Source organism: Lonchura striata, chromosome 5, assembly GCF_046129695.1.
Source record: "Lonchura striata isolate bLonStr1 chromosome 5, bLonStr1.mat, whole genome shotgun sequence".
Classification (NCBI taxonomy): Eukaryota; Metazoa; Chordata; class Aves; order Passeriformes; family Estrildidae; genus Lonchura; species Lonchura striata.
The window spans coordinates 174,210-199,020 of NC_134607.1; the positions used below are offsets into that span (position 1 = coordinate 174,210).

The window sequence follows — 24,811 nt, forward strand, 5'->3', positions numbered from 1 at the left end:
CTTTTTTTTTTTTTTCATGGGTTCTTTGCATTTGCCAAGCTTCATTTCAGGAATTCCTTGAGCAAGGAAATGCACCTTTAAGAATTATTTGTAATGAATTATTTATTCATTATCTGAAGCTTTATAGCATTTATAAACCTTTAAATACTTAGAGGTTTTTTAGCTTTTTAATTATTTGAAAATTCTATATTTTTAATTAATTTTTAAAAATTTATTTGGTCCACATTTAATCTAACCAGGTGCTGTGGTCTTTACCACTTTGCTTTGGAAAGCTAGAGCAGAAAACCCACACATGCATGTGTGCACAGCTCTTTATAATCCTGGTTTATTTAACCCATGAACAAAAAGATAACATTTGATGGATAGTTTCAGTACAGCAGCATTCCCTCTCAACAGAAGGGGAGAGAGGACCTGCTGTGGATAAGTATTGACTAGGCACAATACTACTGGAGGGAGGGGATGGCACAGTGCAGGGCACACCCTCTCACCCTCCTCTTCCTGCAATCACTGTCCTGCAGAGGGGTTTTTTTTCCTATTCCTCCTTTTTTTTTTTATTCTTTCATTTTTTTCTCTATATACGAAATGTTTTATATCTGTTCAATATAAGTTCTTTATTCCCCTTTTTTTACAACTTCTTTGTTGCACCCTGAAGCAAACCCTGCCCAGCTCTCAGGTTGTAATCCTGCACTGACCAATCTCGCTGATTCATATTGGTGCTTTTCCCTCTGAAATCATCCTCTGCATGTATTTTCAAGGCCTTTGCTGTCGCTCTGTGAGCATATTCTCAGGGACCCCCTGTGACATCCTGTTTAAGATCACCTAAAAAGAAAAGACACAATATTCGTTTGTGTCTCAATCCAGGAAACTTCTACTCACCTTTAAATATAAGCTGGAACAACTTTTCCAGTATTTGATTAATGTATTTTAAGTTGTCACTAGAATGGCATCTCTTCCTCTTCCTCTTTGAAAGGATTTTATCTGATCTTTTCACTGTTCTTTGTGCCTAGAAACATTCATAGGAAGCTCTGCTGAGAAACATGTACACATGACTCAAAAACCATCTGCTTCTCTGTCACCTGAAAGACTTCGCATAGAAAGGTAATGCATAATTTATCTTAGACATTTTTTTTTGTCACGTTTGGAAGTACATTTTTACCTTGGCTCTACAATGGGGAAGATGCTTTTCACGGACCATAAAAGCTTAAAATGCAATCTTAGTACCAGAGATAGCAATTTGAATTCTTGGCTTGGGCAGCATCTGTTCTGTACCTGGCACAGCCTTGTCCCTCTAGCTCCAGCAGTGCAACCCCAAGCCTGCAAGTTTCATCTACTTTTATAGGATGCAGTCTTCAGAAGTCTGGTCTGCCTGATACAAGTAACCAGTAGCATGAATGGGAATATAAACCACCTTAATAATTATTTTCAAGTCTTCTGTAAAGAAGTTTAAATGCAGCCCATTGCTGTAACACTGGGGCTCCACACAGCATGCAACCAGGTGACGAGGCAAGTCCCTGGGGTGAAGTGATGCACAGACAGCATCACTGCCCTTGTAGTGGCATCCTGTAAGCTCCGTGGAGCAAATACTGTGGACAAAACCTGGCAGACATAAAACTGCTTGCAGACAGAAGGATGCAGAAGTAATTTAGGCTTGACAAGCCTGCTGTCTAAAGAGAGGGTCTCCGGACTTGGTTCTCCTTCTGTCTCACTCATGATAACATTGGGAATTGATGCTAGTTCTGGCGATAAGGTTTTTAAGACTTTAGTCTGCGTTAATTACCAAAGAATACAAGTGTCTTTGAAAAAGGGATATTCGGCTATTGCGTTCTCTGAACAAGTGCAGTTGTCTTTCTCTTTCAGTACCACATCATGGATATTGACTGTGACTCCACAGATTCAAAAGAGAGGAGTTCAGTAGATATAAAAATAGTTTTATATTCCTTATTTAGGGTTTGTTGAGAAGCAGCTGCTGAGGGTACCAGACCACAGAGGGTGAATCTGAAATACAGCTTTGACTGTAGAGTTTTGACTTGTGCTTTAACTATAAACCTGAAATACATGAAGTGAAACCCTCACCTGTTGTTTGTGCCACGTGCTGAATAGTAACTTGACACAATATCATGTTTCTGAATCTGAACTTTTTATTTTGGGAACTGCTCACAGCACTGTGGGATTAGGTGTGAGGATGCCAGTGCCTACACATTACCTAGTTTTGTGTAAAATCTTTATTTATCAACTTATTTGGGCCAATGGCTGCAGTGCCTTTGCCTTTTGGCAGTGGTATTTCTGCTTTATTACTGCCTTACTATATATATCACATTGAGAAGTTCTATAAAATATGACTAAACATAAATTGTACCATTATATATTTGGAAGTTACTCTGCCACCATGCTAAATATAAAAAAGCAAATGTTTCCCTCTTAAGTTCTCTTTCTCCTTGCTATATCTTTGGACTTTTCTAGTCCAAACTGTAACATAGTAATTTGAGGTTCACCGGACTATTAAGTGTTGCTCTAAATCACTCTATCTCCTCCTACATGGTCTTAAGCAAGTTTTTATATCATTGTCAAGGTTCTTGGCTGTCATGTGTTCTGTCAAATGTGCTAATAACCACTGACAATATCACTCCTTATTCCATTATTCTACTTACAGTTTTCATGACAGTACAAAAATTATACTCTTAAGGTCTTGCATGCATATCAAAGTGCATTGCTTCCTGCCTTTTCTTTGTCATTACAAACAAATTCTCTTGTTTACTGTTCTGTCAGAAAGACTATTTCTGTTTTGGCTGCAGAACACACTGTGTCTTACTTGTTTTCTCATGAAACAGCCAGTAGGTTAGAGGGGGTACTAGCCAAAAGGGGTCTCTTTTATTGATAGAGGCATTCTGTGATGGAGCCATAGCAAAAAGTGTGAAAGGGACATGAAGCAACTCTTTACCTGACAGCAAATGCTGCCCTCAATCCCCCAAGCCCCAGACACAGACTATCATTAAGATGTAGGGACTGCTGCTGATGCTGGAAGCTGAGTGCTGTGAGGACTCCTCCTGCACTTACTGTTCTGCTAGCTCCCATTAGTTATTCCTTATCTCTGCTCTGTCTCCATACATTTCCTGGTGAAGACAATATGTTTTTTTTTTTTCCACTGAGAAATGAGCTCTAAAAATTTAGTTTTGCCAAATAGACATGGAAGGAATTGAAACGCGCTGCTTTTCCTGATGCTGGCAGCAGTTCAGTGATCGAAGTGGTGGCCTCAGTGGTGGCAGGAATGGCCACAGGAGTTGCAGGAATGGGAGCACAGAGCAGCAGGAGGCTGTACCTGTCTCATGAGCCATCACATCTTGCCTACCAAAGGACATTCAGCATTGCAAGTGAGAGAACACAAAAATTTAAAGGATTTTACAGCTAAATTGGCTTATGCCTTTTGAAATTAAGAATGTTACAGCACAGCACCAATAAATAACCTCTGAATGCCAAGACAATACCTGTGCTAGTAAAAGGCAGCCACTGTTTGTCAGTGAAGTCCATTTTTAAAAAAGTTTTAGACAGCACCTGTCTGCCTCAGCAGCAGTATATCACTGGTGTGTTTGAAATAAGAGATTTTCCAGAGATCACTTGAGCTAACAAAATGAATGTATAAAAATGAATGTATCAAAAATGAATGTATCATGTTTGTAGAATCATGTGTTGAATTTTAAGAAACCTCTGCCATGGCACAGAAGGCATAGGAAAGAAGAAAAAAAAAATCTTTAAAGCTTCTTGGAAAAAGACAAATACCAGAGAAGACCAGGAATGCAAAGAACTCAGATAAGGAGGCCCCTCTGTCTCCAAATATGTCAAGGATGATGGACTTATCCAGATAAGATAGCAGAGGACCAAAAGCGCATGCGCAGAGGAGAAGAGTTCAAAAGTTCAATGCAGAGGAAGACTATGGTTTCAGCCTCAGAAGACCATCAGAGATTCCCAAAAAGACCACCACAGAAAACCACGCATGCCCAGAAGGGCGTGGACCTATTCAGCATGAAAGGTGAAGACAGGCGGGGCCAGGGCTTGAATATGCATAGAAAAGTTGTGTAATGTATTGCATATAAAACACCTTTGTGAATAAAATTGTGGGACAAACTTCAGCTCGGGGCACAAGATTTTGGAGAGCTATCTCACTTGTGCCGGGCGCTGTCATACATACCCACTTCATAACTACATCGAGTTGTGGAGTCTATTTATTTATTCCACGTATCGCTTCATGTTTAGCCAGAAGCCTAGGGAGAAAAAGCAAAGGACAGAGGGAGACATCTTCCACCAGCTTTGAGCTCCAAACATTTACTCCTATTCCAGAATCCATCACGAGTAGCATTGCATCGTTCCTTTTGTATTTCCTTCAGCAGTCAGTGAGCCCAAGACAGCACACAGCTGCTTTGGATTAATCTGATGCTTTAGCATCTTAATTTTGGCTACTTTCAAATGATGTTACCTTGGCATGGTTTCATTCAATGACTCTAATACATCCAGACAAATACTGGTTTGGGATTTTTTTTTAAATTCAGAAGCCAAACCGAAAAAACAGGAAAAAATGTCTTAAGTCAGAATTTTCTGAAGTTTTCTTTGGCAGAATGAAACCAAAAACTTATTATGCCAAAACCTTGAATAAACCAAAATATTTCATTCCCCCAAAATTGAATGTTTGTGTTCTGATTACTCTTGCCTTTTTTTTCTTTAATTGAATGATACTTTGAACAAATAAGTCACAAAATTTTACTTGCAAATGATTGGAATTTAAATATTTGCCATCTTCAGAAGTCTATAACTTAGTATTTCTTTCAGCCAAGAATTTAGATGAATTCTACCTAAATTTACTTTTTTTCCCCAAGATTTTATTTTTCCTTTGTGTTGAATGTTTACAGAAAAATATCCCCCAGAACTTTTCTTTTTACTATTGAATTGATTCTGGAATTTTCTTCCTGCCCTGTCAGTGAGATATTCTCCTACTTTTACAGGGTTTCTTTTGACTTTGCTTTTTCCTGATGAAGAACATTTTGGTTTTGTTTCTTAATGATCTGAAAATTCCTGTCATTTGGTGTGTGAAACTATTAAGATTCTTCATCAGCCTTGCCTTGGCCTTCCCCTGTTTACTCTGTAATAGAGTTATAGGCTAAGGAGGAGTAAGGTAAATTCTGCCTGTGCCTAAAACTCTGTTTTAGAGCAGATGTTGCTGTCAATACACTTTCTTCCTAGACTTGCTTTGATTTTTCTTTTCTTTTTTTTTTCCCCCCAAACAGGGACATTCAGTTAAAACCCAAGTGTGAAACTGTGCAAGGAGAGAGGAATAAAAGGTTCATATTTATCTTGGCATGGTGCTCTTGAATCACCTCCTGCCTTGAGGATGCTTGACTCTGCCAGGGAAGCCCACAGTCCTTCAGACCAGAGTCCGTCTCTGCCCAGAAATGTTCATGTTCCTGTTTGTTTGTTCCTTGGCCCAGAAACCTGGTAATCTGGGCTTTTCCCAAAGTATATGTACTTGTGGCATAGGCCACTGTAGTGCAGCCAGTGCATTTGGAAGATGTCTGTTTTATGGTTTTATTATGGAAATAAGAATTCTCAGCAAGAATTTCCAGTGAACTTCTCTACAAAGCTGGAATCTGGGTTTATTTCAAAGCTCTGCACAACTGATATCCTTCCATCCATTTACCTTTAATCTTCTGCATGTGATAAAAGTGATATTATTTTTGGAGAATGAATGTTGTTTCAAAGGCGCATAATCAGCCCCTTTCCAACTTTGAAAACATCAGCCTTTTGAAAGAGGTTTTCTAAGTCTGCTTTGTCTGCAAAAGTGAGTTTTAAATATTCCCATAAAACCTCTTCATTTCCTGTGCCATGTGCCTGAAAACCTACTGTTAAGTTTGTTGGGAAATTGAGGTTTGAAAATAATGCTGCATTTATATATAGAGTTAAATAGGCTTGGAAATAATCCTTTTAAGGACTTTATTTACATGACCAAAAATAATCAAGATCTGATTGTTTGAGAACTATAGGCTAGAATGTCAGTAATACTTCAACAAGCAAACTAATCAACTGGTCCTCCTACTGCCTAGAACTGATGAAATAAAAGGATGCTTATTAATTCTGCTTGTAAACGCTTGGGAGCCATGCAAATTCTCACTAGTGAGAGCCAGATGGGTCCCTCAATAGTGAGATTCTTTTATAGGTTCATTGCTCATTTCTGTGGCTAATGCTTTCCTCCTGATGAGGAGATTGTCCCCACTGATCCTATTTCTGGTTGCACTGTTGTTCTCAGAGGCAACAGGAATACAAATCACAGCTGGCACATCCTTCTGGTGGCTGCACTGGGCATTGAGACTTGAGCTCACCTCTGAATGGTTGTTGCTGTCTGGGCCCTTCTTGGCAGCTCAGCAGAAGAAAAAGGGGGCCAGGATGGGTTGTTCCATTGTCACCAAAACTGCAGGAAAAACAAAAACTCTCCAACAACATTTTTAGTGTTAGAGAATCCAGGCATTACTTTATTCTGGCCAGGATGTACAATACAAATAATTTCATCCACACATTGTCCAGGTTGTGCAAAGAAAATAATTCCATCACACGTGGCTCTATTAGATTTTTCACATACCTATGCAGTCAAAACTCAGAAAAACTCATTGGTTCAGTGTTCATTGGTCCCAAGTTATGCAGTTCTTAGTATTTGGTTTCATACTGGTTATAGATCCCTTTGCCTTCTGTGTTAATTAGGCTCTCATTCCTTATCTCTTTTCCCCAACCAGCTGTCTCCAGCCATGCCAGGGGTGATGTTTAGAGTTGATGTTCATTAATGGTCATTATCTTTTTCATATCTTCTGTGCTGCTTCCAGTCTGTTGAGATGTTAAGCTCATCAGGCCTTGAATGATGAAACAGCCCCTGACTAAAATTATATAAGTGAATTTCAAACTTTGTATCATTTCCAACACCATGTGTAGACCTCTCTGAACTTGATTGCTGGGCATTTTGGTTGGATGAAGTCTTCCTCTGTAGCTTAACAAACCTAAAGTTTGCCTCGTCTCTAACACATTTTAGATGAAGTTACATCATTTATGACTTTTCATGTTTGGGGTTTTGGGGCAATTTCCTTCCATCTATGTTTATGTCCATCATAAATGTGTCAGCGTGCCTCGTGCAAAACAGCCTGGTGAAATTGGCAGATTCACCTCTTCTAGATCCTGTTACTGAATGACCTGCTGCAGATGTTTTGGGCATCTTTAAAACCCAATTTCCCAAGGACTCTTTGAATTTTTTATTCAAAGTCATTATTTTGCACTTCCAACAGCACCACAAACACCCTGGGCTGAGCATCGCCTGTGTCTGTGTGTGCTGACCTGCTCCCCATGTTCTTAATTTTGACCGTTCTCACCAGAAGCTGTGTCAGCTCGAGGTCAGTCTGGAGATAGCACTGATCACCGTCCAGCAGGTCACAGGTGAGAGATCCCAGGCGCGCTTCTGGGTCGTCTCCTCCCTGGAAAGTCCCCGAGGCGAGTTGTTTCGGTGAAGGTCAGGTTTTTATCTCGAGCTGTCCGCTCCCTCTCTTCTTGGAATTTACGGCGAGTGTGTGCTCTGCTCTTCTTTTTTTTCTTCTCCGCTGATGCAGGTTGGAGGTTGTTTGATGTTTCTTTTCGGTCTTCTTGCTGGTGCCCACACCCAGGGATGCCAGATGTGAGAACTTTGGGTTTGGTTTGGGGTTTTGTGTGGTGGTAAAGCTTCTCTTCTAACTTGTGTTCCTAAAGAAAAATTTTGCAGCCTCTTTTTGTTTGGTTTTAAGATGATTTATTGTTAGTTATCTAACAGATTAGGTTCTCGGGCTGCGGCCCTTTGGTTAGCGGCCCAGGCAGAGAAGCACACATTCTTGACACCCTGACTGTCTGGTGTCTTCTTCTTCTCTCTCCCCGCTTAGGGTTGCTGTTATTTTTTATAAGATATATTATGTATAACATGTTTACAATTATTCCCTAATACTTATAGCTTACGTTGCTAAGTGTTTTTTTATTTTAAACCAATCTGTGAGTGCCAACATCACTAAGAACATGGAGGTAAGGAAGAAGAAAGAAGAAGGATGGGTTTAGCCCACTTTCCTCCATTTTAGAACTTCTGACCCTCATGTATAAAGTAAAAACCCCCCTGTACATGTACTAAAACCCCCCTGTAACTACTAAAAAAAATTTTCCCTCTACTTTGTGACTGCATTTACTATACTATCTAGTATTTTGTGACTGCTTGTTCCACCTTCAAAGTTGGTAATTCATTTCATGGTTTAAACTCGAAATCACAGCTAAATCCAGCTGCCTGCCGGGGTCCAGACTGTGTCTGACTACGGCCTGGAACCTCTAAAAATGTCTGAGAGACATTTTGAGTTCCCACAGGAGAGAAGGCAGATTTTGGGTTACTGCCATCCCTTCAAAGGGAGGGATTTCAAGCCTGTGTGTCCCCAGTGGGTTTGAGCACTCCAAAATGTGCACTGGAGCTCCAGTGTGAGCTCTCCCAGCCTGGGCAATTGCCCTTAGGAAGAAATCCCACTGAGAAGCAGAGACTCTGGGAATCGGGTCAGCCTGATGAGCAGCAAAAGCCTGTCCAAGGATGCAAACAACCATATGGGATATGCTAGCTGAGCCCTGTGGCTATGCAGACTTCATTGCTTATCAGCAGTGGTGAGCCCTGCCCTGGACTTCAACCAGGACTGGATGTCAACCAGAACAAATCCATAGCTGGAAAGTGACAGATCTTGAGCTGGGGAGCTCAGGAGCAGCAATGTAAGGAGGGAAGCAGGAGTGTAATTACAAATCTGCAGGAGGCAGGGAAAGTGCCACCTGGATGCTGGGGAGCTTTCTTGGGAATGACAGTGAGTTCTCCTCCTTACAACCAGGCATGCTGAGATGAATTGTGCATCTCTTTTGGTTAGAAAGATCAAAACTGTGCCCCTGACCAATGTTTGACATGAATTACTGAGGATTACATGAAATTTGAAAATGCTTTGGGCAGCGGGCAATTTTGGAAACTGAGATTTTGATAAGGAGTGCATGCAGATTAGCTAAAATCAGGTGGAAACTTGGCATGGGCTTTCAGTGGTCAGTAAATTCTGGCCCCTGAGGTGGCAGAGACCCACTGTGGAGTAAGGGGTCCCAGATGAGTTTATGGCAGGAGTTTTGTGTTGCCTGGGGTATGTGGCTCTTCTACAACACATTTAAGAATCCTCTCACTTTGAGGGTAAGATTGCCAGTAATACACGTTGGATGTCGTAGACAGTTTTTAGACAAATTGCTCTGGCATTTTATGGTGACATGAGACTTCTCAAAGAATATAAATTGAGACTAATTTTCTCTGTGGAGGAAAGAGGTCAGTCTCAACAGATGCTCAAGGCTTGACACCTATTTGGGAAATGCATTCTTTGATTTTTGGTTGCTAGGGATATGTAGCTACTTATAGTGGAGAGTATAATGTTAAAAGCTGCAACAGGGAAAGAATATTCCAGCCCAAATGAAAACGTAGTAGTAACTGAGATCTAGAGATGCCTACTGAGTGACTTTCTTTTACCAAGAAGGTAACATTTGCTGTTGAGTTGCTGTTTTGTTAGACAAAAATAGCCATACTTGGCCAGATAGGAGATTTAGTAGCAGAACCTCAAAAAAGATGCTGCTAAATTAGGGAAGATCTTGTGTTATTCTGTGGAGCAGGAAATACTTCATGAGAAGCACAAGATGACAAGTTTTGGTCAGCCTCTGCTGTGGTGGTGCTGGGAAACCTGTAGGTCCCATCTCTGTGCTGCTGCAGGAGTGTGGCATGGCACATCCTATCTAACCAGGAGTATGCATCCATGCTCAGCAGGTTGCATTTGGGTTGTCCCTTCTGCTTGTTTTAAAAAAAAGTCTGCACAGCAACAAATTGCTTCCAGAGGGGGGGCATCTTAAAAGCTATAGGGTTATGGTAATATGTACATTTGTATGTGTGGGTGTGAATTTGCACAATTTGCTTCTTGTCCATCCAGGGTAAAGCTTATGAACAGCTCTAGACCAGGAGCTGTTTCTGCTCCCTCTGCAGTGTTTCTGTTCTTGTCTTACCCTGTCAGTGACTATTTTCTTGTTGCCTGCCAGAAATAGACTTGGAATGGGATTATACAACCAGATATTCACTATTGCAAATCATGCGACAGACCTTCTGTTTACTTTTCTCTTACCACATTTCTTCACCTCCATTCATGTGTGTGCAGGCAGCGTGTCTGCAAACGGTGTGGCTGCCATCCTCAGTGCCTTCTGTAAACCACTGCCTCTGTGCCACAGCTCTCAGGACCAGACTGGCTGCTGCTTCCTTGGCTGTGTCTCTTTACCAGCCCTGACAACACTCCTCTTCCACCCCAAGGCAGACTGGGAGCACAGCAGACCACCAGCATTCCAGCCATGGATCCATGGCTGTGGCTGTTGGCACTGGTGTGCCTGGCCAGGGTTTCCCTCTTACCCTGCCTACATTGCTTAGGGATACAGGAAGCTTTGAGGGCCAGGTTCATCTTCTCCTCCGGCAACACAGCACCTAACGAGTTGGTCCACTGCCGAGAACTGTCACAAGGAATGTCATAAACCACCAGGGATATAGACACAGCATTAAAAGGAGAAGCATCTTATCCTGGCATCTGAATCTTCTGTGGCAGCCCTCAGGGACTGCTTGTTGTAAAAGAAGTCTATTCCATGACAGAGTACTGTTATAAATTGAGGCGAATAATTTGATCCAGCCTTTTAAGATCAATTAATAATTTTATTAATTACAGCAAGCAATAGCAAGCAAAAAGCGCTGGGTTCAGCTGGGAGCCTGGCTCCGCCAAAAGCTGACAACCTTTCTTTCTCTTCAGTCCCTTTTTATCCAGCACAAGTGGGGGTGATGGGTTTCCTTCCACTGTGGTTATCAGTTCCAGCAGTAGTTGGTTTGACAAGTGGGGGTGATGGGTCTCCTTCCGCTGTGGTTATCAGTTCCAGCCAGTCCTGCAAGACCTTTCACAATCTTTGTTTGCAGTTACCAGCCTTGCCCAAGCCTGCAAATTCCATACCCCCCCCCCACCCTTTTATCCTAATTTCATACTTTTGATGAACAAACAAGTCAATGCAGTTTTTCACAGTACCAGTGGGACAGATCCCAGTTCTGTTTCCTCCCCTTTTTTTACTGTCAGAAGAATTCACTAGATTAGCTCAAACTCAGGGTATTTTTCTCAAGCATATTACAGGGAATTAGTAATACTGACAGACTATATTCCTAGAGAAAGACCATACAATTATCTCCAAATTCTTGGCCTGAGAACATGCTTGTAAATAAATCACAAACTGAGTGTCCTTAAAAACGTGCTCCCAGGGTGTTGCAATGATAACCATTGTGGTCAAAGGGAAGCAGTTGCAGACAAACTAAGCTGTCTGGAAAGACTGGGGAAGCATTTAATTGAGATGGCTCACCCTGTTCTGATTATATAAAGCACAAAGTGATATAATTAAATATAGAGTCTCCACAAGCACCAGTGCTGTGCTGTTTAAATTCTGATATCTGTAGAAATATGTGATAGAAGTTTGCTAATGTCACATAGGAAACTATGCAGTGAAACTTAGACCAGAAACATTAGCCTACAGGCTTTGATGGCAGATGTGTAGTAGGAAACAAAGTATCTAGTCCAGTCTGGCTGTAAAATAGGTTTATCTGGAGTCTGTAATTATTTGGTTTTGACATAAAAATTTTGATAGCCAAACCTAAATTTATTTTTCAATCTTTTATTTTAAAGAAACAAAGCAAGAAGTGCTGGGTGGCTCCACTAATGGCACACGCCACTACAAGTTCACCAGAGTATATACACTGCTTTTAAGCCTGCAAAGCATTTTGCAGTGTGCTTGAGTTAGTCCAAATAAGCAAATATCAATAAGCTGGGATCAGCAATTTCATCATCCTTCTAGGTGGTCGTTGGCTTCCTGTCCTTCTTGTGGTCCTCTGGAGGGAAGTCTTTTACTGGTGCCTGCTACATAATTTTAGTCTGGTACAAGTGTGTTAGAGATGCATATTATAATGTTGTCTTCTCACAAATATTAAACTGAATACTATATGTGCTATGTTAGAAAGTTGTATTAATATCTTTTAAGTAGTATAGCAAATCTGTATTAATCTCTTTTAAGTAGTGTGGTATATATAGTTTTTAGACTATAGCATAATATTAAAATAGAAAGTATGTGATGTAAGATACTTTTTGTAACTAGTGTAAGAAATGGAAAAGATAATAAAGAAATTCTTCACATTATCCTATTTGGATAGAGATAACAGCAACAAGCCACTAAGATTTCAAGAAAAGAATTATTGCCTCCTTATTGGGAATGCTCAGACTTTGAGAAGCCAAGAAGGTTGATTTAAAAGATGAGGGGGGGAAGCTAAAATTAAGAGAAGTACCCTAGTTTGAATCATGTGTGAGATATATGAATATGCAATAGGCTATTCCTTTTAAGGGGCAATCCTTTGTTAGCAAGGTGTGCTTTGGGGCGGATGTCCTAATTCTTTGTTTCTTATTCTCTTTTCTTGTCCTAACTTTGATTGTCCAAATTCTTATTGTCCAAATTTTTAGTAGTAATAAAATAGTAATCTATTTTATTATTACTAAACTTCTAAAATTTTAACTCAAGTGAATGGCGTTTTTTTAGAAGTGCATCAAGCTTTTTATTTTATATAAGCATTTAGTCGCTTTGCAATATCCGTTAGCTTTACCACAACTTCCTCTATTTTATTCTAAGCATCAGTCATTTTGCTGTCTCATCTCTTTACTTCTTCTATATCTTGTTCAATGTTTTATTTGGCTATTTGATCAGAAAGTTTCAAAGCTGTTCTTTGTAGGTATCCCAGCAAACGTGTCTACTTTCGACACAGCAGATAAAAGCATTTGCTGATTCCATTGCCAATTGACACAAATCACAAAAACATTTTTTCACAGTTTCAGGGGTGTCTAATGTAATCAAAATAATGAATGTGTGCATCTTTCTGCTTGCAGGGGCATCTTAGGTGACCAAAATAGTGAATATGGCTTCCCAGGCTCATCTGTCTGTCTATCTGTGGGCAAACTTTCATGTCTATCAGGCTTCAGATGTTGGGGTTTCTGTAATGATCTACTTTTTCTCAGTAAGTTGAAGTTAATTAATTCTAATTTTCATTAACTCTTCTATGCTGTAATAGACGAAGTCATATTGAAATAAAATGAACTTTTGAGGACAGTTGTCATGGTCCATTTGGGTATTTCAGATTTACAGGGCAATGTAATCTATAAATTAAGTTTTATTTTATAAGCTCATTGAGGAAGAAACACAACAAACAAGGGCTCAATTGTCTTTGCACAGAGTAGTCAGCCATGTGAATTCACTGATTTATCACATAAGTTATGAAGTTTCTAATTCATAATTTGCAGTTGATGACTTGTAACTCAATTCATGCACCACTGTACAGAACAGGTGGGATGATGCTCATCCTTTCTACTATGACATAGCACAGGAATCCGTGGTATCACACTGGGAACCACAGCAGCCCGAGTTCAACTGCTCTTGGATCAGCTCCCAAACATTTTTGCTTAAACAGATGTTTTTATTCCTTCCAGCATGGGAGTTTTGTCTGTGCCATTTCCATGACAGCAGATTCTGATGCAACTGCCAGACAAGCACCATGCAAAGACAGTGTCTGCAGGAGACAGCAATCTGCAGGTGGTAATGGCTGGATAATAATTTCTCTTCCTGTCCCTCCTACCCAGCCTCTTAGATAGTCTTCCTTTGAACTAAGGACATAGCTCCCAATATACATCAGGCTTGAGCTGTGTTAGCCAAGAACTTGACCTTACTGCTCTCTGCAAACTCCTGAAAGGAAATTGTAATGACTTGGGGATTGGCCTCCCCACTACCCCGGGTAGTAAGTGAAAAGAGGAGAAGGCCTTAAGTTGCATCAGGGAGGTTTAGACTGAGTATTAGGAAAAAAGTTCTTCACCAGAAGGCCTGACAAGCACTGGAAAGGCTGCCCAGGAAAGTGGAGAATAACCATCCTTGGAGGTATTTAATAGAAGTGTAGACCTGGCACTTAGGGATATGGTTTAGTGGTGGACTTGGCAGTGTTAGGTTAAGGATTGGATATGATGATCTTAGAGGCCTTTTCATCCTAAATTATTCTAAGGGTCAATTAAACTTTGCCAGGAGATCAGGTTGGTAAGTCTCCAAACTCTCAAAAACCATCAACTGGGTTTCATATGGCTTTGGAATCAAAGAGGATAATTTCCTCTCTTGCAGCCAGACCACAGTTCTGTCAAGGACAATGATAGCCACCATTTCACAATACCTGGTCAGACAAAAGTCCATTTTGAAGTCATTGTTGCTACAACCATATTCAGGATTGGAAAAAACACATTTTTGACTTTTTCAGTTCAAGTCTGAATACCAGGAGCAGTTTGGGGGATTTATATGCATTTATTATACATAGCAGCTAGTTGATGGCTATGTTCTGTTGATTTGCTGCTCTAAAGCTGTTCCTGTATTATTTTATCACATTACAGATAAATTGCTGCTGAGTATGTGTAGACTTACTATTTGACCAGCTGTCATCTAGTGTTTACACTTTATTATCATTTCATAAGATTGGACTTTCTCCTGAATATTCTGCCATGGGGCTCTCAGTGCTTACATCTAAAATATAGTGTCCTAATGACCTTTGTGAGAAACTGCATTGACTTGTTTGTTCATCAAAAGTATGAAATTAGGATAAAAGGGGGGGAAGTCGGGACATGGAATTTGCAGGCTTGACTGGTAACCACAAACAAAGATTGTGAAAGATTTTGCAGGACTGGCTGGAACTGATAACCGCAGTGGAAACCCATTGTTGCTGAAAACTGATAAACCGAAGTGGAAGAAGACACACCACCCCACTTGTGAAATCCATTGTTTTTGGGACTGATAACCACGGTGGAACGAGACTCATCACCCCCCACTCATGCAAGATAAAAAGGGACTGAAGAGAAGGAAAGGCTGTCAGCTTTTGGCGGAGCCAGGCTCCCAGCTGAACCCAGCGCTGTTTTGCTTGCTATCGCTTGCTGTAATTAATAAAATTATTAATTGATCTTAAAAGGCTGAATCAAATTATTCGCCTCAACTTATAACAACCTTGAGGAAGGACATCACAAAGATCACAAAATCATTGAGTTGTTGATGTTGGAAAAGACATTTAAGGTTATGAAGTCCAACCAAAAACCTAACACTGCCAAATCCACCACTAAACTAAGCTACCACGCTCTTAAAGGACATGACAATGAACTCCATGAGACTGTTTGCATTGTGTACCTTCAGCCTCCTTTGACTGACAGTGGTAAGGGCACAAGAAGCAGTTTACCCATCAGTATTGTGCCACACAATTTTCTGCTGCTGTTTTCCACCCTCTATGTCAGCATTGTTATTTGTTCAGTGAACCAGATGAGGGACTCAGTTGGGCTGAGAAATTGCCACAGTAGAGACAGACGTGACATGACACACAAAGTTTGTGCAGCAACAGCCAATTTTTATTGAGTTCAATTCCATTTAAATAGTTACCGAAAGTCTGCATGGTTAGTCCTGATTGGCTGAATAGTTGCCACCCATCTAACTGGCCAATAGCTGCCCGTGTCCCCAGTGGCCTAGATTGGTCGAGTTATATAACTACTAGTTATGTAATTAGTTATATGTTAGTTATATAATAATAATTAGGACTATTTAAACCATGAGGCCTCCAGGCCAACTGTTAGCCATCACAGAAAATAGTTGAGTGTTGAATCTAAGGGACAAATGTTGCCTCAGACTGTTAGACAGATGGACTGTGCAATGTCTTTGGCCATGATTATCACTCTCACTGGCGTCCCCTTGCACAGCTCAAGTGAAGCAGAGGAAACAAACCAGTCCTTTGTTATTTATTTTACTGTTCTTTTCTATTTGCTTACAATGGCATGGACCTGTTTTGCAATAAAGGATTAGATTTGAGATATAGAATATAACCTAATTCTCTGGGAATGTTGATTGTGACCAAGTATTATATTTGTAGCTAGCCATGCAGTGAAACCGTTTATTTTGCCTGGCAATAATCAGGTTACTGTGTCTGATTGTAGCCTGTTTTGCAGTAATTTAATTGAGCCCAAACTAGAAGTTTATCTCTAAGGATGGCAGAGTATGGTATACAGGAAAATACAACTACAGTATGTACTACTTATTCACATGTAAGCAGAGTTTTCAGCCCTGATGGCATAGGGCTGTAAGCCAGGCTTTTATTTGCAGTGCTGTGTGGAAGTGAAATAGTTTGAAGTTATTTTCAATGTCTACCTCTGTCACAATGATCCTATATGGATTGATTCTTGTTTAAAGTGCTTTGAAAATTAAAATGCTACTACTGCTGATGTCACAAATTTGTTATAACACACAATAAATTCTCACTATGTGAATGAGAGTTGTTAACACTTTCCAGTGTTACAGTTACCTGCAAAATATTTTAGTGCTCGACCATAAATGATGAATGGGTGACTACCACAACCTTGTAAAGCATTTAAAGGCGTGTCTATAGTTGCATGCAACAGGAGTTTGCCAAGTCATTAACAGGCAAGGGAGGAGCGACTGTTTGTAAAGACTCTGGAAGCTTTGGTATTTAGAATCCCCTTCCCAACCTGTGAAGTTTAGCTGGTGCCTCAGTGGACTGATGACCTTTGCAGGCATCTGGGAGTGGAGATGAATGTCATCTTTCTGCAGATGTAGACGCAACCAACACAGCTTATCAGTGATTACAGAGGGCCAATTGAAGGGCCAGGGAGTGATGCTGGGTGGGTGAGATCATCTTCTGAAATCTGTGTAGCATTCCTTGTGCAATGCTTAGATGCTGGCTTGCAGCTGTGTCCCTACACAAGAGACAGAGACATACACCCATGCCTACCCAAAACCCTTCACCATGTGCTGATTCTTCTCCATGATTCTTCTCCTCAGATCCAACCTGATTTATGCAAGGGAATCAATCTTGTGAGTGTGTGCTCCTGTTTAGCCAGTGCAGCTGATTTGCACATTGAGGCTTCAGTTGGTGCGAGGGGAGCCATTGAGAGACATCCAGCAACTAGAACTGCTCTGCAGATCTTAACTAATGGAGCAACCCTCGACAAGAAGCAGCATAAGAAGGAAAAGTAATTTTATTTTGTACAACCAGGTATCACTCAGGCACAAGCATGCTTCTTGTAGTTTTACTCATTCTTTCCTATTTGGAAGCTTGAAGGTGTGTCTGCACGTTGTCTGTACAGAAATATTTCTGGCCACAAAAAATTAGGGAAACTGGCTATTTAGTTCTCATGGTGTCTTCTGGGTTGTTCCTCCTAATGGCAGCCATGTGGTTGGCTTCTGAATGTGTCTTTAACACCTTTTAAAGTTGTCAGTGATTGAATCATTTGTCCCTCCTTTTGTCCCACCTCTGTGAGTCCTTAGATAAAACTGCTCATTTAACTCATTGTTCTTTTGTCTCTTTCTAGGTGTAGGCTGTTGTATTTAGGTTGTCCTTTGTTTTTCTCAATCTGGATGTTTCTATAAATAGGAACTGCAGATAGTTGTGCTGAGACTTTATGATCTCCTAATTTAGATGCCATTAACATGTGCTTTTCTTTCATCCCTTTTTCTTCCACTTCTTCCTGTTCTCCCACATCCACATGTTTCTACTTTTGCTCTATCCATACCAAGGCTGATATTTCTACTGAGCTCATCATAGAGTTATGTGCAGCTCTTCTGCTAAACTTGGGATCTAATGGGTCTGGGAAGGCAGAGGATTGAGAAATGTACTTGATGTTATTTGCTATTGGAAAAATTTCTTGCTGGTTACGGCAGCAACTCAGGCTTCAAAGGCAGCAATGAAATATCAACTTCTAAAATTAAAGGTAGTTCACGTGAATGTGTAGGATCACGATGAAAGAAGTTCAGTAAACCTGTGCTCTCACTCTGGTTGCACAGTTGTCTTCTCTCCTTCAAACTGTAGATTTGGGAAGGTGGTTGCTTACTTTCTCATCCCACTGCCCAAGGAGATGGCCCAGCAGGATAGACTTGCACCCAGACAAACGCAGAGATTCACTGTCATGCCAAATGACATGGTATTCCTGAAGAGGAAGGGGTTCCAGCTTCACAAAGGGATGGAAAAAGGAAATGGTGAAGAGTCATTTCTTCTAGATGAGACCCACATAGGGATCCACGACAGATGAATGTGGGCTTTCCCAAAAAAAAAATCAAAACAGTCTTTCATGATCTCACATGACTCTAAAGTGTAAAAATAAGAAAATGACCTGATCTTACAAGGAGGTTAGAGATATTACTTAATGTTTGTGAAGCACTAAGTAATATAGCAATAAATTACATGGGTGATCCTGTGAGAATGTTACTAATTGTGTATTCAGGCCAGAGTTTGAATAGGATATAGAAAATGAGGTATGAGGCCATGCAGTTAGCAATGAGGATAAAACAGGCTCATTAATAGTATGCCATCCATGTGCACAGAAAGGCTAAAGGTGCTATGGTAAAAGGTACATGTTATGCTATAATTAAAGATTTTACAGTGAATGTAAGAGTTACAAATTTAATTTGTATGGGAGACATTAAATCAGGCATTTCCTGTCCTCAGGAACACAACTTTGCAACACTTACACTTTTTGAATAGAGGCTTTTTACAGAATTCAGTAAAAATCATTTAAATATTGTGTTTCCCCTGCTTGTTTTGCCACTGTTGGCACCGAGCTCCTTCTCCCATGCTGCCTTCACCATCTGGAACAGACTAAATGGCTTTCTGAGTTGCCTTAAATCCCATCACCAAATCCTATCTTCTGGGCCTATAATTCCTGTCCTTCTTTCTCATAAGACAGCTCAGTCCCATTTCTTGGCCAAGCTTAGCTCCATTAAACTTAGAACTCTGTCAGGTCTTGCCTTTATTTTCTTTGTGTTTTTATACCACAGATACATGAAACTATAAGATGACAATACATCTGCCTACATTTATTTATGTAAAATTAGACCATCAGTGATTTAGTATGCTGAAATTTTCCATGTCAGATTAATCAGTTCAGAGAAGTATTTAGTTCAGTCTAAATTTGGTTTTAATGAAAAAGCAGCAAACCGACTATGTATGGACACTCAGACTGACTGTTCTCTTTCTAAACAAAGCTGAATTCCAGTACCCCCTTGAAGATAAAGGTAAATGAAAAGCAGAGAATCAGAATTGGATATCATCCAATATGTTTCAGTTTGGTATCATAGTTATATTATAAATACAGTCAATGGGAAATAAATATTCAACAATAAAATGGATATTAATCAAGTTCAGTACTGATACCTAACTTTCCACCATGCTCAGCTTATACCATTTCTTTGTTTAGGTGGAGCTTGAGTGACTCTAATCATACGTACCTTTGTTATTGAATGTTGTAAAATTTTCTCACTTTGCTTTTAGAGATACGGTCAAAAACAACATGGAGCATGTGCCCAGTGAGGAGTGGTTGTATCTTTGTGATGGAGGTGTGTGTTGATATTACAATTAAATCATGAACAAGTTCATCCAAGGAGACTGATTTCGCCATAGAGTTCCCCTCCCTGCAAAGATTTCAACAGCGCCTGGCTGCAGTTTCTCCGCACTGCTCCACCCTCCATTCCTTCTCCCTTAGCAGGTGCTCACCGTCGCAGATCACCTGTTTGGGGAATCACTGTGGGGTAGGTCTCTGAGCATGCCAGCCCCATTCCATCCAGGGAGCAACCACTGTATTGTACCCTTTAATTTCTGTACTGTTATCACCTCTGTTAGGTTGTGAATATGACTCCTCCGTTTCCTCCAGTTGTACCCCCAGTCCTCTGTCCATGGGGTCCCCAGTCATCTTTCCACACCTGTGGCATGATGATCTCTCTGACCAGCACATAAATAATGGCTTTCTGATACAGGGCAGAAATAACAAGTGGTGCGGGGCATGTTTTGACATGGGCATCCACAGAAAGGGGAGATGGCACTTGGTGTCCTTTGATATTTTGTTTCTGATGGGTTTTTACTCTAATTGTTCTAATGTTCTGCTCCTTTACATCATTTATCCACCTATAACTTTATAAGATATACTAGGTTATTTTGTTTTCCACTAAATTTAAAATAACAGGCATGTTGGTTCTTCTCATCACTCTGAATTTGTCAAATTGCCACCAATGTGATCTTTCTCCATGCTTTGGATAAGGCTGGTACAGTGATGCTATTATCTCCACCCTTCTCAGCCTCCATGGCTTGGCAGACATGACAAATCGAATGGTCACATCCTGTGACTTTTTCCTCTGACCACAGAACCAGTGATTGTCCAGACACTAAAAACTCTCCTAAATGTGAAATTCTCAGCCTAAAATAATACATTCATTCGTGTACCATGTGACTTCAAAATTCATTGGTATAGTATTCGCTGTGTTCTGCGTTCTTTTAAAAACACAGAAATAACATTAAGACAGCATACAGATGAAATTGAAAGAAAAGAAACCAATCCTTCCCTGCTGACAAGCTGATTTTCAGTGCTTTAAGAATTACAGAGTGAAGTAAAATGATTTTATTGCCTTCTTTCATCATTATGCCACAGTACTAATTATGCTTCTGGTGTTCTAAAATTTGTAATGTGATTTCCTGCCACTGAGTTCCTATTTCTTTATTAAAATAATTCTTTAAACACATGCTTTATGCTGCTAGTGGGGCCCTGGTAGCAGACTATCATCTTAGAATGATACCAGTGGGTAAATGTTCATCCACTGCAAAGATAGAAATGGTGGAACAATGGCTGTATAGAATAGAAACCGTAGAAAAATGATTAATATTTTTCAGAATGGTCAGCATTTGCTGCCACAGATTGAATATGAACTCACACATTTTAATATGGAAAACTGATGAAGTCTAAAGTATAAATAATAAAAGTTATGCAAACATATTTTTGCATGCATATGAGAGACTAGAATATGGAAGGCACTATACATTGCTTTGTTGCAATCACTGCTTCGCATAGACTTCAGTAAGAGTGACCTTTCTTTTCAGACACATTCCCAGCTGACTTCAGAAAGATCTAAGGAATTTCAGTCAAGAAATGAGCAAATCTCTGATAAAGATGGACCCACCACCACAGCTCTGTTAGGCTTGACATGGAACAAAGGGTCCTTGCTGTCTGGTCAGGGAAATGTTAGCAAACTGCTTGCCAACATGGGCAAGCTTCATAATGACAACCAGCTTCCAGGTGCCTGTTAGGAAGAGATGAAATGTGACTCTGTTCTTGTTAAGAATTTAGTCAAGTTATTGCCATTGAAGGACTAACCACCAAGGAGAAACTGTCCCTCATGGGAATAATGCTTGTGCTACTAAAGGGAGTGCCTTATGGCAATTTAGTCCAATGGCCAACTGCAATAAGACCTCAAAAACATATTAATGTAGTCCTTAAAGCAATGTTGTGCCTTTTCCCATAGCTTTTAGAGGCCTTTTGGTAGCTGGGAATTTCTGCACAGGTGGCACCTCTAGGACAGGAGCTGCCAAAGGTGATGGCAAAGGGTTTGGCACTGCTGGCTAGAAAGGATGTGGGGATGTGCTGGGAAGAAGTCCTTGGCCAGGCAAGAGTGATGAACTACTGCAACTCCTTTGCTCTATTTGAACAAAGAGGGGGAAAGCTAGGGACCAGAGCTGGAGGTTAACAAATGCTGAGGAAATTTAGGAAACAGGAAATTCCAGCATTAAGACTAAGGCTCTGCCATTAAGGAACACATTTGTGCCTGAATGAGGTCTCCAAACACAGGATGCCTGTCATCAGTGCACTCACCTGACAAAATTTAGTGTTGTGGGTTCCAATTGAGCAATTGCCACAGGCTTGTTTGAAGATGCTGTCAGACATCACTTTGGAGTCTCTGTTTCCACGTCCATGTTTTTCTCTCCATTCACAGATTACAGATGCAACCCCCATTAAAGCCATCGGAAATCACACCCAAATATTTGGGAACAGAAACTTAACCTCATCACTTGAAACCAATGTAGCCTTTTCCTATGATCTTTCAGCTATAATCAGGAAATTGTTTATATTTTTAATAGGTTGATGGTAGACAGTTTTATTTTTAAGGAAAAAAACCTTTTTTTCCCCTCTCAGTAATTACAAAATTTCTGGTATTGACTGAAACAGTACATAAGTGAGGCAGATCATTGCATGATCTTGTTTCAAGTGCTTTGTCTTTCCTGTCTTATCACTCTACTTAAGTTTTCAACCTTTTCTGTGTGAAGACCATTAAATTAGATAAATCATTGTAATGATTTTGGCATACAAGCAAGTGCTTAAGGCAAATTTGGATAATCAGAATAATTTCCCATTTTTCCTACATTTAAAGATATTTTGTATCTTATTGTCTGTCCTGTTACTAATTACCTTAAAAGAGGCTTTGTAATAGAAAAGGATTTTTGTCACTGAACCAGTCATTTTTCTGGCACACTGCACTGCTAGTAATGTGATTGCTTAAATAAAAATTGGTGCAGCTTTAACATCATAATATAGTCACTTATTTCTTTGTCTTTCATTCTAATAATGTAAGACATAATGAACTCTTGGTAGATATAGTAATATCCCATAAGTATTTCTACAGGATTTATGTTGTCATTTAATCTTATTTCAAAGGACAAAATATAATTCTTGCCATTTTACTCAGCTACTCATTTTGTGATTTTTTTTGTTCTCCCACAATCACTGAAAATAAATGATCAAATTAACCATTTTAACAAGCATTTGCTAGTTGTGCCTACATACCATTAATTTAAATGACTTGTGAAATCAATCAAATAATGGGGCCTAGTCTTCTGTCCCTGAATAATGACTTCAAGGAAGATCCACCTCCCTCTCTGGGAAAGAATGGATTGCTGGGAATGCTCACGGGAATAAAAGGATTTAAAGCATTGCACATAAAAGGCTGAGTAGAGGAGTCTTTGAAAATAAATGCAGGCTTCAACAAAAGATGAGAAAGAAAAGGGTAAGAGGGAGGGCTTGGTGTAGATATGGACAGTGCATACAAAAGAGGCTGCTGAGGAGAAGCATAATACCCCTAGAGAATGAGCTGTAGGTGCTGGGCTGCTGGCTGAGGAAAACACATTTTGATGAGGGGCACAGGATGTGCAGAGGCTGGCTGTGGCTGATGGGTTAATGAAGAGACCTCAAAAGGAAGCCAGTCTGGAAAATTAAGTTAATTATCTCAAAATGAAGCATTTGCATTTCCACTAGTATGCCATGAGCTGCTTTTCACAATCAAAAAAATATGAAGGTGAGAAAAAGAGTTGAGGTCCATTTACTATTTTAAAAATTACAATAATTCTTTTTCCTATATCCATATTTAGGATTAATTAAAAATAAAAGCCATCTGATTTCTCATCAATCCAGAGTGGTGAAAAGAATCACAACATTACCTCACAGTGACACAACTTTTGTCTGAATTTTTTGCACTTGTAGCAAAGTCTCACTGGAGGATTCTCTTAGAGCAGGACTGAAGTAGGCTGTAAAATTTCTAGTGAGTGTTTACATACACTTCTCCAGAAAGCAAGCAAACACAGAAATGATTAAGGAAGATGGTGAATAATCCTCCTATATTTGCATCCTTAGAGTTCAAAAGCTGTTTTAAAAATTTAAGCTATTTTCTCAGTTTTTGTTGTTTCAGTAAATTGTTGGTGGGTTAAGCATGTAATTAAAAAGGAATGCACACATGGTTAACATTTTTAATTGTGTCAGAGCTGACAACTTAATGCAGAAATGCTAGATGATCATCGCTGCCTGACCAAATTCCAGTAATGTATATTCAGCACCCACAATTATTGAAGTAACAGTTGAGTCATAAGACTTAATCATGGATATTTGGCATTACTCTCCTCTGAGACTACCTATTGGACCAGGCCAGTCATGGGTCTAACCAAGTATTGTAGTGACAGTGTTTTTCTAGGAGTGTTTGCAATGCTTTGGGAAGGTCATGTTGGAGCAATTCAATTATGTTGGTCTGGAAGAGCACAAAAATGCCACTGTCCTTTCATAATACTTTGTTGAGATTCAAATGCTGAAGTGTTTTCTGAATATAGAATACAAATTTTTAAATAAATGTAACAATTGGGACTGTGCTGACTGTGACAGATAGGATAACCCGAGGTGGGTGCAGGACATGGATGCTGAAGAACATCATCAAGGCCCTCTTCTGTAGGTTGATGCCATACTTTGACCATCCTCAGATGACATTTCAGAACCCAGAGCCATGTCCAAATGCCTGTCATCCTTTAGTCTTGCAGCCTCTGACCATAACTCCTTGGTCACCAAGTCCTTTGAGGTGAGCAGGTACAACACAGGTCAAGAGAGTATGGGGATTTTGTCCTCAGTAGTGCTATGGGTGACATCTGAGCTCTTCAAGGCTTTGATCTCCAAGACTTCTGAGAGAGAAGCCTTGATAAGATTCTTATCTTATTCTTGTATTTCCAGCCTACAGCAGCTACAACTACTTACATAAGGCTTTGCTCCACCTCTGAGTGCCACTGGGTTATCGTGCCCCTTGAAAAATTCCTCTTTTTATCAATGGGACACATTTGTTGGAAATGTCATTTCTTTGAGGCTGCAGTCTGCAATTACCTGAGTGTTTTGGCACTCAGAGGGTGTTTCCAGTGTGGTAGCAGATATTGAAATGTGGGGAAAAGAAAGATAATACAAAAAAGATGGGCTCAGCAGCAAAAGGCAGGGAAAATGAGAAAGGTTGTAGTTCTGAAATTTAGATA

At 40.0% G+C, this 24,811-nt stretch overlaps 1 long non-coding RNA gene across 4 annotated transcripts in view; it reads left to right on the plus strand.

Annotated features, from left to right (window-relative positions):
• The window catches only part of LOC110475224 (uncharacterized), an 83,291-nt gene that overhangs the window by 56,357 nt on the left and 2,123 nt on the right, over positions 1-24,811 (plus strand). For 2 of the 4 annotated variants that reach the window (XR_004147679.2, XR_002466226.2), the window contains exons 4-5: positions 1,008-1,098; positions 3,676-4,199. This is a non-coding gene — a long non-coding RNA (uncharacterized LOC110475224). Of the gene's footprint in view, positions 1-1,007; positions 1,099-3,675; positions 4,200-13,028; positions 13,087-19,486; positions 19,744-24,811 lie in introns of those variants that run through there. The other 2 variants (XR_004147677.1, XR_004147680.1) reach the window with 2 other exon arrangements.